At 46.6% G+C, this 5,273-nt stretch overlaps 1 pseudogene; it reads left to right on the forward strand.

Annotated features, from left to right (window-relative positions):
- Positions 1–2,902: 2,902 nt before the first annotated feature.
- On the forward strand, positions 2,903–5,270 carry LOC119343363 (annotated as a pseudogene).
- The last annotated feature ends 3 nt before the right edge of the window (positions 5,271–5,273 follow it).

The raw sequence follows: 5,273 nt of genomic DNA on the forward strand, positions 1-5,273 counted from the left end.
TTTTTTTATTTTTTCCTTCAAGAAATTGTTTTCTTCTTCAACTAAATTTAACCTCTCGACAATAGGGTCGGTTGGAATTTCCGGTTCAACAACCTCCTAGATAAATAAAATCTATGTCACGTTGGTCGGCATAATTTTCATAAACAATAAATGAACCAATAGTTATGAAAAGATAATATATACCACATTCGAATCATAGACAGGACGAGGGCCGACGGGAGCGGATACCAAAACCATCGCACTATATAAGATGCAATAATAAAAGTTATCGACGGGGGCGGATACCAAAACCGGTTGAATTGTTAGAAATCGATAAGACACACCACATTGTCAAATCCTAGAAGAAGGGCAAAAATAACACGGATGAAAAAGAAATACCCTCCCCCCCCCACCTCGGTCCTCTGCCCTCCCACGACGTGGCCCCTGCGCGCGTTACAGGAGCCCTAGATTGGCCACCGGTGACTCTCTCCTCCGCCAGGCGCCTCCTCCCGTCGTTGTCGCCGGGCGAAGCCCGTGTGGCGCGGGCGGCGGCAGGGCCTCTCCTTCCTTTCCCTATTCGTGGTGGCTGCGATGCAGGTTGGCTGCGCAGCGGTGAGGAGTGCGGAGTCTGGCAGGGTTCCCGACGGCGGGGTTGGCTAGATCCGGCGGCTACTTGGCTGGGAGGGAGTGGTGCGTCGTGGCGACACTGGTGGCGGGGATTCGGTCGGGGGCATCTCGATCCCGATCTGGATCTCGATCTATGTTGCGGCGATGCCGGTTGTGCTAGTGGCCCCGTCGGCGGGGGTCGTCTGGTGGGGCAGTTACGGTTGGGAGGGCCGTCGTCTTACACCTTCTCACCCGTGGGACGCGCCGGGATTGCGCCTGCTTCTACCATGCTTGGGGTTTGGGCACGTCAATCTGGCGGGGGGTCGCAGCCATGGGGCTGTGGCCGCCACCTTCTTCCCAAGCTGGGTTCGGACGGGGCGCCGGTGTCCTTACGTGGACATGTGCCTGGGGATCCTGCCCGAGGAACAACTGCCATGTTCTCGGCAGTTTGGGGTCATGTGCCAAGCTGTCGGCCGGGACCAGGGGTCTGGGTTTCCAGCTTCCGCTCATCCGGTCGTGGTTCAGTAGCTGGTTTGGGGCCTAGGTCGGCTTTGACCGGGTGGCTGGACAGGGACCGGTGGTGCTCTCGGGCCGTCACAAGGTGGATTCTTTCTTCCTCGATATTGTGGTCTTGTTGCTCGGCCTTGGGGAAGGCAGCTCAGTGAAATTTGTGCAAGGCCTCGGCCATTGCTTGCAACGATGACGTCTATGGACACCATTCTCCTCCCCAGAGACATTTCTTTTCGTCCTTTCTCCCCTGGCCATCCGACATCCTCGACGTTGCAGCGCCCTCTGTCAATGGCATCTTCTCCGGTGGTGCTCATATGAATTCGGTACCAAGGTTTCCCTTGGGCTTTCTCATTGCCGGCAATTTACCTCAATGCGACCTTGGCCTCTTTTAGATGGTCGTTGGCTTGGTGTGCGAGGTCATCGCAAGACCAGGGGGTTGTTGGGATCGGTATCACGGATAGGCTGCCGATGGTATTCTTTAGTCAAGTTGCATCGGGTGTGGTTGTCTGTGCAATGATGCTCTCTCGGGTTGGTTGGTGGGGCGCCGGTGAATGTCGTGCTTGATCTTGTCAGGCCGATGACGATGTCTGTGGACGCTGACCCCCTCCTTGGAGGCGTCTTTTATTGGCCCATCCTCCGTCAAACTGAGGGTTTCATGTTCACCTGACTCATCATGTGGTTTGTGCCTTGGTATGGTGGCCTGTTTGGTGAGGCTTGTTGAGGCGGTTCGAGAAGACTTGGGCTTATTGCCAGGAACAAGCTAGCTTCCCTAGTTTTGTGCTTTGTTTGGCTTAGCTTAGTGCCTGTTTTTGGTTCTTGTTTGTAGCTATTGGTGATTTTTTCTTTGTATAGCTGGTGTCCCCAGCAGGGTGTGGCTGTGCGTTTGTATATTTCATCTGTAGTGGCTCTATTTATAAAACGGGGTGGAAGGATTTTTAGGTTAAATCCTAGAAGAAGTATCATCCAGTAGTAGCTTTGCTTGTCTTAGTTAACTGAGATCAGGCAAATGCACGTAGAGAAGGAGGTTCAATAGCAATCCCCATCCGTGATGAAGATGCTTTGTTGGTCAAGCAATTAATCGGAGATATTTAAGCGACTTCAAACACATCCATGGCAGGTCAAGATTTCGCATACCTATGTATTTTTAGTCACATCCTGTAATTTGTGCCAATTCATCAGCCAAATTTGATGTGGCCTAAACTTTCACCAAAATGTTTGCAAGCCAAACTTCCAAAATTTTGGATGGATGCAAACTAAGCATTGCCTCATTATCCCCAAGACACAGTCATGGGGGTGTGTTGTGGTAGAGATGGCTCGCTTCTCTTGCACTTTGTCCAAATCATCAGGATATAGCACAAAAATAACAATACAATAGTAGAGAACATTTATTTTTGTTTTAGTTATTTAATGATGCTCTCTGTTGTATACCTTGATTCTGGTGCACAAGTATTTCCTTAGATTTTACATTGCGAAACAAACTTCTCTCTTCCAAACGAGCAAACTTCTTGCTTATGAGTGTGCAGATGGCGTGAACACTTGTGTGCGTTTGATGGTGTTTGTATATTGGTATGTATGCGTTGGTTGTGTGTGGCAGCCTTGTGTTCTCTGAAAGACTAGATTATGGCAAGTCCGACTAGATGCCATGGTTGATTTTTGAAAATCTTGTAGGTTGTTTTTTCCCCTTATATTACATTAGTCTTCTTTCATCTTTTAGTGTGTGGAAAGTTCGTGTAAAAAATGCTCGCATCTGTACGGTCACCTATAATTTATTTTTGAAAGATCTCGCACTTGCTATTTGGTGTCGCAGGAGAGTGGTATGCCAAATAAGATGTTGATAAAGAGCCTAAAGAAGATAGAAGATGTTATAAATGAAGCACACGAAATTATGGTTAAGCTTAACTTGTCAAGCATAAGTAATGACAATAGAAGACAGAAAATGGTTGTCAATCCTCCTACTACTGCAGTTTCTGCGCATAAAGTGCTTGGTCGAGATAATGACCGCGACAAGATCATAAAAATGATTCATGAGAAGGAAGGCGGTGTTCAACCAAGCACCAACAACAGTCTATGCTTTTCTGTAATTGGCATACATGGAGTTGGTGGGTCAGGGAAATCTACCCTTGCACAATTAGTTTATGCCCATGAGGAAAAGGACAAGCAAGACAACAAGGAAGGTCATTTCGACCTTGTTATGTGAGTCCATGTCTCTCAGAGTTTTAGGTTACTCGACATCTTCAAGGAGTTGTATGAGGCAGCTTCAGAGCCTAAGGTTCCATGCCCTCAATTCAATAACCTGACTACTTTGGGAAAAGAACTGGAAAGGAAGCTAGGGGCTTCTTTGGATCACAGGATTAGAAAACAAAGGAATTCAAAAAACACAGGAATTTGACGGGATTGTAGGTGCAAAACAGAGGATTACAAAATAGAGGAAAACTACAAGAATGGTCATTTGGATGGAACACAGGAAAAACACAGGAAAAGTGCCTCGATCCTACGCGAATCAGTGTAAAAAAGAGGTTATAGTGGATGTTGAAATTCCTATAGGATTGAGGTGTAGGAATGCATCCATAGGAATTTTGGAGGTGTGGTTCCTTTGATCCAAAGGGCTTCTTTAGGAAAAAATCCAATGGATTGGAATCCTCCAATATTCCTATGAAAATCCTTCAATCCAAAGAGGCCCTAGATGGAAAGCGATTCCTTCTGGTCTTAGACGATGTCTGGTGCAATAAGGATGTCGGTGATCAGAATCTACCAGAGTTACTTTCTCCATTGAAGGTTGGAAAGAGAGGAAGCAAGCTCCTAGTGACAACTCGAAGTAAATATGTATTCCCGGATCTAGGTCCTGATGTGAGATATACTGCCATGCCGGTACCTGAGTTTGATGATGATGCCTTCTTTGAGTTGTTCATGCATTATGCCCTTGAAGATGGCCAAGATCAAAGCAAGTTCGAGAGCATTGGGGCTGACATTGCAAAAAAGTTGATGAGGTCACCTCTAGCAGCTAAAACAGTGGGAGGAAATTTACGTCGGCAACAAGAGGTTAACTATTGGAGAGGAGTCAATGATAAGGACCTTTTCAATAAACGGACGGGACCTCTGTGGTGGAGCTACTACCAGCTTGATGAGCAGGCTAGGCGTTGCTTTGCATATTGCAGTATTTTTCCTAGAAGACATCGATTGCACCGTGATGACTTGGTGAGACTGTGGGTGGCAGAAGGGTTCATAAGAAACACGGATGAAGGGGGTGATATTGAAGAAGTTGCTCAGGAAATCTTTAATGAACTATTGTCGATCTCGTTTATTCAACCAGGAGTGTGGGACTTGTTTTATGACAAGGACCACTATTTAGTTCATGATCTGCTGCACGATTTAGCGGAGACAGTAGCTGGCAGTGACTGCTTCAGAATTGACAATAACACAAGCCAGAAAGGAGGAGGATGGACGGGAGATGTTCCCCAAGACGTTCGTCATCTTTTTGTTCAGAGTTATGATGCAGCATTGATTACTGAGAAGATTCTTGAATTGGGAAAGTTACACACTCTCATCATTTATAGTGTTGGATGTAATACACCAGTTGAAGAAATAGTCATCAAAAAAAAATACTCAAGAGTCTGCCGAAACTGCGGGCACTAGCAATTAATTCGAGTCCGGTGAAGGGTGCACTTATTTGGAAACCAGATACATTTTCTGTCCCGGAATCTGTTGGTCAATTAAAACATCTGCGCTATCTTGCTTTCCGGAGAGATATTGGATGCAGAGTAACTTTACCAAACAGTCTAAACCACCTGTATACAGATGCGCAGGTGCTAGATTTTGGTAAATGCAATGGTTTGGTATTTTCCTGTGATGATCTTATCAACTTGCGGCATGTATGCAGCGGTCGTCGATTGCAATTTTCAAACATGAGTAGGCTTGCCTCACTCCAAACAATCCCAGCATTCAGAGTAAGTGCTGAACAAGGGCACGAGGCAAAGCAGTTGAGGTACCTAAACGGGCTCAGCGGCGGACTGTATATCACTGGTCTGGAAAGTGTTGAAAGCAGAGAGGAAGCTCTTGAAGTCGATCTAGCTGCCAAGAAACGGCTCACAGATCTAACACTATTATTCTTTGGAAGTTCAGAAGTTGCAGCAGAGGTACTTGAGGGCCTTTGTCCTCCCGTGGGGCTTGAAAACCTGACA

The sequence above is a fragment of the Triticum dicoccoides genome, unplaced genomic scaffold, assembly GCF_002162155.2.
Source record: "Triticum dicoccoides isolate Atlit2015 ecotype Zavitan unplaced genomic scaffold, WEW_v2.0 scaffold1239, whole genome shotgun sequence".
Taxonomy (NCBI): Eukaryota; Viridiplantae; Streptophyta; class Magnoliopsida; order Poales; family Poaceae; genus Triticum; species Triticum dicoccoides.